We start from the raw sequence: 13,163 nt of genomic DNA, 5'->3' as shown, positions 1-13,163 counted from the left end.
TTCCCACTCAGGGTCAGGGGAGCGGCTCGCTTGGCCCCTCTGGGCTGTTGACCAGGACACTAGGAGCGCGCAAGGAAAGGGTGGAGGGGGGAGGAGGCAAGGAGAGCTGCCCCCCACGTCCCGCGGATCGCCCGGGAAGCCGGCTCACGCCTTGCCACCGCACTCCTCTTAAGCGCAGACCTCGTGCGCGGCGCGGCAGTTCACCATCTCTCTGACGACAGAAGCATGTTGAATTACACGGTAAGATGCGTCGTTTGTAGGTGAACGCAGTTACCTTACATTTTAGAAATGAGCCCTATTTTCAAAACACACTACTTTGCCACTTTTTTTGCCACTTTTATAATAGAAAATAACTAAAAAAATTTTTGTTATTGGTCATACTCCCGCAGAGACATTACAGAACTTCAGTGATTGCACAACCTTGAGATGTATTATGTCAAAATCATTAAACAGGGCCAGTGAGATAGCTAGGTGGGCTAAATAAAGCACCTGCTTAGGCAAGCTGAGGCAGCCGCAGGGACTGCGGTTGATCCGCAAGCAGAGCCAGCCCCGCCCTCAGGGCGGGCAGAGATGGCCACAAAATAAAAATAAAAAATAAAATTATTTTTAGAGAAAAACATATATTACAACATACCACACTGGAAATGTAGCATGTCTGCCTGCTATGTTTTTCACTAACATTTTTTTAAGGTTGCCAAATCGTATTGTAAGCCTCAGGCGTGTTGTATCAATGAGTGAACACTTATTACTGAGAAAATTGTAAACGTGGCACAAAGATTGTCTTTGATGATTCCCGTTGATTACATAAATATGTGCCATTTACATAATGTTATAAACCCGTTGTTAGTTAAAAAGTAACAGAACTGACTCTTCACATTTTGAATTGTGAATCGAAGATACTTTGAGCTAATTATAGCTTACTTGCTTGTGGCGAACGGATTACTTTAGTTCTATATCAATTTTGGGTCATTATTTCCTTTTTTTTTTTTTTTTTTGCAGTGCCAGAAATCGAACTCAGGACCTTGCTCTTGCCAGGCAGGCCCTTATGCCGTTGAGCGATCTCCCAGGCGCTGCACCAGTTCTGCAATCAAGTAGCTCCACAGTTGTCCTACCATTCACTCCCCAGCACGCGCAGGTGTAACACAACCTACCTATCGGTGAATCCAGCCATATGCTGACAACTAGAAGGGAAGAATCCCACACACAGGAGCCGCCATTGTCTTTGCTAGACTAACGTGGAGGAGAATGAGAGACCCCTGGGAAGGCATGTGGGCGGGGCGTGAGCGACAGCAAGCGAGCGAGAGACTAACACATGTCCTCTGTGCAACGTGCAGTTAATTAGCGAATCGCCCACGACTGCACCAACAACGGGCTCTATCTCCCAGGGCTCTCCTACGCCTTTAAATCCTTTTATTTTTTATTTGTCGATCCTAGAGGTTTTTTCTTTATTCTTGAGTCTTATTACTATGAAAATGATAACACTTAACATTGAATAAAAATAAGTAGAATTAGCACAGTATGCAGAGTAACAAAACAAAGTCATACCACACGTGCACTTCAGCAGGCTGGGGTGAAGATGAAGTGCTGTTCAACGCCTACTAATGAATAAAAATCAGTATCTCCCCTATACTATTACACATACTATTGATAAGTAAACGAATCAGATCTTTAGGAACTCAAAGCCAGGGAACAGAGCTGAGGGAAGAGGACACGCGCCCCCCTCCCCAGCTGCTCATTTTCTAGTTGGGCCAGAAGAGAACATGTTTTGAGATTTTTTTAGTTTAGAATATGTAGAGGGAAACGCGAGATTTTGGAATTTCTAACTGAACCCTAGCCTTTAGGTGTCTGTCTTTGTTTATTCTTGGTGAAATGCAATCCTAGTTTAAGGATATAAAGGCTTAAATGGGCTATTAAAAATATTCTTGAGCTTCAAAGACCTCTTAGAGGGAACGTTTTCACAGTCTGAGTGGAAATGAATGAAACCATGTGGACTAAATTCCCTTTAAGCTACATGTGCAGATAGAAATTAAGGAAATCTACATGAAAAAGAAAATTTTAATTTTTTATCTAATTCTACATTGATGGTCAGTAATGTCATGTCTTTTCTAAAATAGAAACACTTTACAGAGCATAGATCTGGGGAAAATCTTGCTTTATCATATTTCAATGCCACCTAAAATTATGTAGTAACTTTGCATATGGCAACATAGCATAAAACGCAGCCCTGTCAGCCCCAGGCTCTTCCAAGAGGTTACAGTAATTTATAGGCAGCGATACAAGTTCACTCACTTGCCTTAGAAAAAGAATTAATAAGTAAGAATACCTTTACAAGCTGCACCCTGCAACGAAGGACTCGTTGCTTGCTTCCCGACAGGCACGCAGCTTTGGGGGACCCCCTCCTGCTTGGGAGGGACGCGAGGGTGTCGGCAGGAGAACCGAGAACCCACTTCTGCCCCATCTGGAAGTGAAATCAAAACTTATGTGAGGTTTAATTTTCAAATAATGAGGACAGTGGTTTGGCAGGCTCGCGTCTGGCGGATGTTCTGAGTACCTGGTGCCACTAATCGAGTCAATCCACTGCGCAGTTACTGAGTCTCAGCTATTGTACAGCAAAACGAGCAGAGATTCCCAAAAATGGTAAAGACAGAGAACGCAGTTTTAAGAGGCCCCTTATAAAGCGTGGAATCTTGGAAAGGCACCAAAAATTAATTGTATTTTTGACTCAGTTCACTTTTGGCTCTCCACAGGGAGACGCAGCACAGAAAACATCAGAAAGCATCAAAAATAGCAGAAAACGTTTCCAGACCAGCGCAGGAAGGTGAGGTAGGTGGAGCGTGAGGAGTGTGGCCCTCCATGTCACCTTTGCTTGTGTAGGATGTGTGCACGTACGTTTATTATATATGCATGAACTTAGTACTGTCCTTTCTGCTGTTGAATCAGTGTGGCACTCGGCACAAATCGCAGGGTCGACCTGCTGTCTAGGGGTGCTCAGCAGCCAGTCCAGACTTCTGTGACTTCAGTAGCGTCAGCTAAACTCAGCAAAGTGTGCTTGTGCCAGTTTGGAAGTTTGCAAATATTATGAAATATATATATATATATATATTTCAGAACTGGAGATTGAGCTCAGGCCTTTGCACTTGCCAGGGAAGCACTTATTCCACTGAGCCATCTCCCCAGCTACAAATATTATGTAACTTTAAAACTCCCTCTCAAAACTTAAAACATTGTATAAGCGTCTTGGTTATCTAGGGCTGCTATTGCAAATACCATAGACTGAAGAGCTTCAGCAGAACATTCTTCCCTCCCACAACTCTGCAAGTTGGCAAGGCCAAGGTTTTGGTTTAGAGTGAGGGTCCCTTCCAAGGCTCCTTGATGCATCCGCACATGCTGGGTGCCCAGCAGCTCTTTGTGTCCCTTGTAGCATGTGCAGGGATCCCATTTCTATGGCTTTATCCTCTGCAGAAGTCCCACATCTAAATACCCTGTCTAGCGATTAGGCAGCCACACATGGAGGAACATAGGTATTCAGCCAATATCAGAAAGAGAAGAAAAAAACGCTACTGTGGATCTCCATCAATTTGTACACAAATTTCTGGTTATTTTGTATGGTATTCATCTTTCCAATGTGAAAATTAGGTGACTGTATATTACATAACATAATTTCACATTGTAAGCATACACAGCTAGGTGTAAGTATACTTAAGGACAGAGAAGTACACTTTGATGAGGAGCAGTGAGATCTCACTAGTTTAGCAGATGCAAAAACATCCTATAATGTGTAGCCTGTAAGTACGGTGCCAACAGACGCGTAACACGGAGAAGCAGTGGAAAATACCAGGAAGCCCAGAAAATAGACCATGGCTCTTACTGTTACACAACATAGTGACAGAGTGCTGCACAGCACACTGGGACACAGCACAGCTGTGTGCACGCCTGGACCCAAGTTGCACGCTGTGGTAGGTACACACACATATCACAGACAGGGACACAGCGCAGAGGAAGCTCTCCTAAGCCGTTGCTGATCATTTTAAGGACCTTGTTCCTCGGGTGCCAGGACTGTGAGGCCATCCTGTGTCTACCCTCCTCATAGTGGTTCTGTGAGGAGCCTCTCTCTACCTCAAGGAAGTAGATGTGACTTGGGGTGAATGTTCTATGAGTGATGATGAGTTTACCTTCCTCAACACTGACACTTCTCTATTTGGGGCAGAAAACTCCCTCGCTCTAAGCAGGTGTGCCATCAGATGCCACCCAGCCGAGCTGCCTCTCATGCCAACACGCATGAGCCACGCTGGTGCATTACTGCTAATGAGGGGAAAAAGCTGAGAGTTGCCGCAGTCATTAGCGGCACTGCCGGTTCTTGTGGTGCGAACACCACAACCAGGTGCGTCTCTGCACAGATCTATTTAAAAGTCTTTGTAGTTTTCACTGAGGTCTAAATAAAAGGCTTTCTTTCCAACTATTCCATAAACTACAGGAAACTTGAACTTATTTAGCAGCTTAGAGCTCAGAGTGAGTGCAGATCATACTTTCCTATGTTTCTAATTGGAGGAGATGAGTGATGTGCATGTTTGAAGCCCCACCTGCTGGTACTGAGGGAGCCTGGTCTCCTGGCGGGGAAGTGCAGCAAGGCCTGGCTGTGCAGGTGCGCTCTGCCCGTGGGCAGCACAGTGCTGCTTTGTGCACGGAGCTGAATGGGTCACCCGTGAGGGCACTCTGCAGAGCCGCAACACAGGAGGGCTGGGCTCAGGAGCGTGGGCAGATTTCCTCGAATGTCCGTATAGAGTGGCAGCACTTTCAAATTATATAAGTTTGACCACTTTCCAAGTTATTTATCCTTTAAAATATAGGCAAGATTGGAAGAAAGGGCACGACCCCACACAGCAATAATTCACTGAAGTATACGTAGCTGCATCCCAGCTATAATATACTTTGTGAAGGACAGACATGGTTTGGGATAACATCAAACAGATCCAGACAATGAATATATGGTGACTTCAGGTGAAGAGATGGGAATGGAGTGTGACTGTGTATTTTTATTTTGCCTTAGAAAAGGATAACAAGGGGTGTTTCCCAGCTCCAGAAGGCCACATAGAAGTAGAAGCGAGTGTTCTTCAGGTCAACACCATGCTGTGGCACAGTGGATTTCTTGAGCAGGGTCCTACTACTGAACAGGAAATTCATGCCTTTGGCCAACACATCCCTTGGCCCTTCGTTACCACCGTTCTGCTTCAAGGTTCCACTACTGTCTGCACCCCTGGAAGAGTGGCCTCGTGAGGCTGTCTCTCTCCGTCTTCACCTGTGGTGCTGCAAATGGAAAGCTTTCCTCTCTGCATAAAGGAGCAGCATGCTGATGACTCAATGTGGACATTTCACAAATGTATGCATGTTTCAGCATATCATGTTGCATGTGATAAATACGTGTATTTTTTTCTCTGCTATTTCAAAATTTAAAAGACTGGGAAGAGTTTGGAAGAAAAAGGTCTGACCATTTCCTCAATAACCATTGTAAAACCAAAGAATGTTTCCAGGAAAAGGAAGCTAAACGAAGTGGATGAGAAGGTGAGACTTCTGCAGAAGACAGTCAGAGCAGGACCACAGCAACACTGTCACTCTGCAGATGTTGGCGCTGAGTGACAGCGGAGGTTCCGGGTGCCACTTGCTAGGCTGGGGAGATACTGACACACATCACTTCTCAGACTATCTACCTTGATGTACAACTCTTCGTGGAAGCCCAACTCCACGTGACCATGGTGCAGTCCATGAAGGAGCAGCAAGGGAATGCAGACGAAGAAGGAGAGGTACATGAGTATAGAGCTGGTGGTCAGGGACACCAAAAGAGTTAGCTAGAAGCTGCGTCAAAGCAATGTCGACAAGGAAATGAAGCCACGCGAGCAGCATGTAGCCTGTGTCCCCAACATCAGTCCTATCTAAGTCAAATGGAGAGGTTTGTGTGTCTTGTGTTAGAAGTGTGGGTGTCCACACCAAGAAGTCACTGTTGTCACTGTTGTCAATGTCAACACTGCCTGCCTGGCTTAGGAGCAACAGTACATATGTGCACACATACAACATACACATCTTGTAAAACAGATGTATAAGATATGGTGTAAGAAGAAATAATTGAGGCTTCCTTCTGGTTAGTACCTTGTTAGAACAAAAACTTTGTTAGGGGAGAAACACTATCTAAACTGGGCTCATGGCTAAGCCAGGTTTTGCTTCCACAAGATGAAAAGCATAAATGAGGAGAGAATGAAAGAGGAAAGAGCAGGAGTTTGACAGGAGAGAGCTGTAAAGAAAGAACACTGGGAGGCAAGGAGACAAATGTAACAGTGTCAGTGCTTTCGGTAGAACCTAGGAAACAAGACAGCTCAGGAAGGCTTGTAGGAAGGTTGGCTTCGTGCTGAGTGATGGAGGTGGGGGGACACCCTCATAGTTGCAGGCATCAGGCAGAGAAATCCCCATCATCCTCTTGTTCTCCATCAGGTGTGATCCTGGTCAGATCACGGAGGTCCTGTCACCCTACAACCCCCATGACCGACCTTCAACCTCAGACACCTTTACAGACAAGGTGTAATTTCTCTTTCCTGGAGAGAAACATCAAGGAAGCTCACTACACTGTCACTAAAGCCTTTCACATTTAATCAATAAATTACACTGATATTTGTTATGCACACAAATTGCATTTGATAATCAGATTAAAGCCACAAGTACATAAGCCCGTAAGAAACACCACTGCTAAGTAGAGCAGAACGCACACAACCAGCCACAGTGGCTCTCTCAGCCCTCCCCAGCCCCTCCATCTTCCACATTTCTTCTTGCAACCTGCGAACAACAGTTAACCCAGTAACTGGAGTTTATCTATACCCTAGATTTGGTCCCTTGTCTGGTGATATGTATGTCTCGCAATACTTGCAAATGCAAAAATAGACCACAAAAATAAAAGTGGCTGAAAGGACAAATAGCATCTTCACGTCATTCAGAATCAGAGTGCAGCACACCCTCAGCTTGTCCTTGGATAGTCCAAGATAGTTGCTAGAGTCCAAGCACCCTGTGGATGAAGACTTTTCTCATTTATATTAGACATAAACAAATGAGAAGAGGGGCTGGGGAGATAGCTCAGTAGAATAAGCACTTCCCTGGCAAGCACAAGGGCTTGAGTTCAATCCCCAGTTTCACAAAAAGAGAGAGAAAGAGAGAGAGAGAGAGAGAGAGAGAGAGGATAAATGCAGCCCTCCTCTTAGGTTCTGGTTGCTGTACTGGTTCTCAGTTACATGTGTGAGCCGGTTGGAGGGAAAGCAAGTAGTTTTTACTTTTCATCAATTCTACTGAGGGAGGGTGTCGTCTCCTAGTAAGAAAAAGAAATGAAACAAGTGACAGTAACCAACCGCGGTGGCAGACCAGCTATGTGCAGGAGCAAGCATTTGCCCTAAGCCTCCCCAGTACAGTAAATTAGCAAGTCTTGGGCTTTGCTATCTGCTAGAAGAAAAATGGTATCACCATGTGTTTTCAACTTGCAGTTTTTATGACAAAAAGTTAAATAGCATTGCACTGCTCCTAATGGGGACTACTTTTAAATGAGCTTTTGTCAGTTTTATGTGAGCACTATTGAGATAGGAGACAAGGGCAGGGCCAAACTGGTGCAGCAAGTGGGGTGACCTTGAGCATGGAGACCTCGACCCAGCATCCCCTTGGCCTCTGACAGGACAGCTGCTGTCACAAGCAATAGCTGCTGTATAGTGAAGAGCACTGTTTTCACATGGACACTAGCGTACCTTACCAGAGTAAATGCTGGGTGAAGTTACGATGCATTTGTAATTTGACGACAATTCCTTCCTTCCTTTGTTCTTTCCTTCCTATCAACCTTCTGTTGATCAATAACACATAGTCTTCATTTGGCTCTATTACAGCATTCAACTTAAACTGTAACACTTTAGAACATTTGTTCAGCACCTATAATGTTCAAGCCATTTACCATTTTTAACCTGCTCTTTATCACACAGGTCAAGTATCAAACTCATGAGGTCCAGAGAGGGAAACATCTCTAATCAAGTGAAAAGGTTTTGCATTATATCCAATAATGAAGCCAGGGAATGCTCTTCAATATGCAGTTCCCCCAAGTGAGTGAGAACTCTCCAGTTTAAAGCCAAGCTCACGGCGTGCACGGTGGTCTCCATTAGCATCAACAGGAACAGTGCAGCTCCTGAGAACCTTCAGCACAGAACGGGCAGGTGAGGCCTCGCGGGAGCGCTGCTGCTGTCGCTCCACCCACCCTTGTGAGCACAGGCACGTTTCCCTTCCAGGCACAGAGAACAGAATGCCTTCATCTCCTAGCTTACCACTGAAGCATCTTTGTTTGAATTTGTAACTGTTGGCCATGACTTTGTTATCCTTCCTGCTGATCTACTCTGAGGCTTTTTCTATTCTTTCTATTTACTCAGTCACTTCTCTGGAAACTCTGTTTGGTAAAACCCGGAGCACGCAGGCTACCTGACCAGCGTAGTCGCCGTCTACCTGCCTACCTGAGACAGCCGGCAGTCTTGCCCCAAAACTAATACTACTGTATTCTTGAATTCTATCACATAAAAGTAAATTTTTACTGTATTTAATGTAACAAACCTACTGTATTTGTGAAATTTTGAACTCACGAGCTTGCTAAAATCTATATTCACACTTCAAAATATTAAATAGTCAAGACTTCTGAGATTTAAAAACTATGCAACAAACGGGCCATGATCAAAAATTATTCAAGGCAGATTTTTTAGCTTTAACATGATACAAATAGGATAACATCTAAAAATGAACCAGAATTATTAATATAAAACTAAGAGATAGAGCAAGCATATAAAATGATGAGTTATTATTTCCGGGACAGCTAAGACATAAAGATATAGCAATATATTCACTATTTTCACACTAAAAAATAGCCTACAATGTGCTTGTAGAATGCAGATTTTCCCCAACTCATTGGGGTGTGCTTTACATCTTCCTGGCTGGCAGCCTGAGCACAGCAGTGCAGCGCCTACCTCTGCCCTGGCTACTCCAAATACCCCCGCTTCTCCCAGCCTTGCTTTTTTCTACCTTGACTAAGCCGGACCACTTCTCTCCTGCAGGGCATGGTGCCTTTGGGCTGGTCACGCATAGACCTTGACAGCGTCAGAGCCTCTGGACACAGAGCAGTGGATGCCAGCCTACAGAGATGCAAGCGAGAGCCCTCATCTCTCTCCTGAAAACTGACGGGATCACGCTTTCGCTCAGAGAATGAACAAACAACTTCAGCACAGCCAACTCTCTACTGTACAGTTGTCTCAGCTACTTCTCACTCCTTGCTGGGACAGAGTACCCAATACCCAAAACAAAGGAAGGAAAGGTTGATGTAGTTCACAGTTCCTGGAGGTTTCAGTCCATACCCCATTGCTGCAAGGCAGAGGGCAGCAGTTCATGGTGGCAGAAAACAACGAGGAGCAGAGAAGGAATGGTAGCTGCAGCATTCATCGAGCCTTTCTCTTTCTTCCATGCCAACTGCGAAGACCAGAGCTCCTCCCAGGACGTGGCAGTGGCGGTGACTGCTGCAAAGATCTGAGCGCCTCTGCAGAAGCGTGGCTGCAACGATCAAGCTGCTGCAAGAAGGTCACACAGAACCCTTCTTCCACCCCTTTATATGCTCTTTAAGTGCTGAGTCATCCTAAGGGGGGCTCTCTCCACCCTCCAGTGGGGCCCTCCATGCCCTAGGGGTGGGACCTCCACGCCCTGGAGCTTGGAGTCGCTGAGCTGGTGCAGCTGAGCTTCCGACCCCTCAAGGTGACACAGTGGATCAACCACCACAACAATCTTCAGGAAAAAAATATATTTTAGAGGCAGGGGAGTTGGCTCAGTAGAATGAGCACTTGCCTGGCAAGCACAAGGGTCTGAGTTCAATGCCTGGTTCAGAAAAATTAACAAATAAAAATTATATATATGTATGAAAAGCAAACGTGTAAAGAAATGAAATTTATCCATGGAGAAAATACCCAATTTGTAGTTTGAAAATAATGACAGGACTAAAGAAATGAGGAAGAACAGAGCAGTAAATAAGGGAGGGGCAGTAAGAATCCAAGCTTAGGGAAGCCTTTCTGCTTTGAGCCAATTTAAGATAATGGTTCTGTTTGAACTGTACTATTAGTATAGTACAAATATGAAAAAATCTTGTGGGCATTTTGCATTACACGCACAGTAATCCACTCCAGGTGCATTAATGTTTCCAATATAAAAGGAAAAACTAGAAAAAAAAATATCCAAGACTATCTAGAAAGATTTTTTTATGGCCTAGGCAGAGAATAGGGTTTGCAAAGAAAACAAAAAGGTAACAATAAAGAAGATTGATAAGCTATATATGTGAAGAATTTCAGCTTCTCAAAAGCCCAGTACAACAGTGAAAGATCTTAGCCAAGAACCTGGAAATCTGTCACTATCCAGGAAAAACTCATAGCATGAGAGAAGTGTACAAAATTTGTGCACTTATAAGAGGCTGACAGCAAAAGAGCTGTGTAGTGGGGAATATGGCTAACTCTGCACCTTGTGTTTAATTTTGCTGTGAACGCACAGATGCTCTGATCCGTAAGATCTATGTTTTGTAAATCATATGTAAGCATTACTCTGCAGAAGCAGGAAAATTGCTACTCCCTGATAATTCCAAAGGTATCCAAACTCAGCCTGCCATCAGCCACTGTTTCCCTTCGCACCCAGTACCCGGCACACAGGCAGATGCCTGGGGATTCTGGCTGCTGCTGCGCTGCACAACCATAGTTCTAGTTGGTGGGAAGGTTTCTCGTGCAGCAACTTGGAAGGACAGCTTGCCACTGCCTGGTAGGGATGGCACATGCATCTTGCACAGCGCAGACATTCTGCTTGTAGCAAGGTGTGCCAGGATCTAGGTATTCAGATGGTGAAATAGTGGAAGGAAGAAAGAACTGACAACGTGTTGGAGAAAGTTTTGAATTTTGTATATCGTGTATTGTATTTTATATATTGTATATTATACATTGTATTTGTCTATTGTATTTTGTGTAGCGAAGTCTTGTACAGGCTTTATTGAAATTAATGGATGAAAATAGTTGAATAATGGCTATTTGTGACAACAAAGAAAATGTTAGAGAAATAAGTTGGAATGAAGTTTTATGATAAGCAATAAGATAATATTTTAATATTAAATATTAAAATCTGAGCTCAGATGCAGTTGAAATCTAATTTTCTATAATGTGTGTAGACAGGAATGCAAAGAGAAAAGCATTCAGAGCAAAACAGAACAGGAAGGGAGAAAGGAGGGAAATGACCAGGCTCACGAGCTGGCTTCTAAGGCCAGACGCTAGCACCGAGCAGCAGAGCCCGAGGAGGAGGGCCTGAGGGGAGAAGGGACCTGTGGCGTGCACATCCATGTGTGTGTGGTGCGCTGTAGCCTTCTGTTTATTAACTTCCATGAATGTTCATATTTTATAGTAATTCATATAAAGCTGGTTGTAACTGGTTTTCATCGAAGTATTTGGAGAATTAATATCCAGAATATATGAAGAATCAAAGAACCATTAGGCCTCCCAAAATTAAAAGTCCCAATTAGAAATGGACCACTGCATGGGTAGACACTTCTCCAAAGCACAGGTGGCCAATAAATGTGTGAGGAAACACTCAACATCTCTTGCCATGAGAAAGATGCAAATCAATTCAACAGTGAGAGTCCGTCTTACTCCGGAGAGAATCACCATCGTTGAGTAATAGCAAATGCTGGTGAGGATGCCAAGGAACAGTTGCCTTGCACACTGCTGGTGGGCATGTAAACTAGCACAACCACTGTGGCAATCACGATGCAGATTTCTCAAAAATAAAAGATAGAAATTTTGCTGCACCCAGCTGCTTCCCACGAAGGCACTTCCCAGGAGCATAAAGGCATCTTCTCTTACAGTGGTACCTGAGCACCTATGCTCTCAGTTACTTTTCTCTTGTTGCTGGGACAAAATATCCGACACCCAAACTTGAAGAAGGAAAGGTTTGATTAGCTCACCATTAGGGGAAGTTTCAGTCCATCCTCAGCTGGCTCCCAGGCAGAGTGGCACATGGCAGCGGTTCATGGCAGAGGAAAGCAGCAAAAAGCAAGCGCCAGAAGGGAGGAGCAGCGGCTGTGGCAGCCAGCAAGCCTCTCTCCCTTTTTCTCATTTGTATGCAGATTATCTGCCCCAGGGCGGGTGTAGCAGTCACACCCATAATCCCAGCATCAGAGCATGAATTAATCACAGACTCTAGATGCTGCTCCATGACTGCAGGAGGTTTTGCAGGGACAGCTAGACACAAGCCATTACAGCCAGGCTTACAGCAGCACAGTTCACAATGCTAAGACTTGGAAGGTAAACAGGCTGTAGGGCCATAAACAGATGAACAGATAAAAAAGCGTGCCATTTCTATATAATAGAGTACTGCGCCGTTACAAAGAATGACAAGAGTCATTTGTAGGAAATGGGTGCTCTCTGAGATCATAACGTTAGGTGAAATAGATTAGATGCTGATGTAAGTATGGCATGGCTTCTCCTATATGGGACACCTGAAGCAAAACTAAAGAGAAAAGGAAAACAGATACTAGGAAACAAGGAAGTGGATCCTCTGCAAATGAGAAGGGGACAAAGAGATGGAGAGAGGGTGAAGGGAAATAGAGAAAAGGAAAAAATAATGAAGACGTGATAGGAACATGTGCTAACTCTCCACAATGTGTGCAATCAATGTGGACTGCAAGTATGTGCCAAAAAAAAAAACAACACTAAAAAAAAACATTAAGAAGAAAGAAAATAGAAACAATGATTGAATCTAATCAAAACTGGTCAAACATATATAGTATTGCCATTTCAGTATTTGTGTATCTTGAACATGTTTCATAATAAATATTTGAAAAAGAACAAATAATAAAACAAATATTTTTAATATTCTTAGAGACCCTACAGAGAAATAAGTTAAAGTCCTGTCTCTTTCCCATCTTGCAAGGTGGTGGGTGGAAAAAAAAAAAAAACAACCCTGAGAAGCCAGACACTAAGAAGAAACCAGAAGCCAAGAAGTCTTCTGCCAGTGGTACTGGTAAAAAGGGTAAGGTAAAGGCAGAAAAAGTCCAAGAAGAGGCAGCCCACTGCAGCCAAGATCATGTCTTGGTTACA

The 13,163-nt window shown here is 44.1% G+C and overlaps 1 pseudogene; it reads left to right on the top strand.

Annotated features, from left to right (window-relative positions):
* LOC101583937 overlaps positions 1 to 13,163 on the top strand; it is an 83,326-nt pseudogene that overhangs the window by 23,043 nt on the left and 47,120 nt on the right.

This window comes from Octodon degus, unplaced genomic scaffold, assembly GCF_000260255.1.
Source record: "Octodon degus isolate 3935 unplaced genomic scaffold, OctDeg1.0 scaffold00108, whole genome shotgun sequence".
Taxonomy (NCBI): domain Eukaryota; kingdom Metazoa; phylum Chordata; class Mammalia; order Rodentia; family Octodontidae; genus Octodon; species Octodon degus.
The sequence above is the reverse complement of the archived record's forward strand: the minus strand, read 5'-3'. Positions and strand labels throughout refer to the sequence as shown.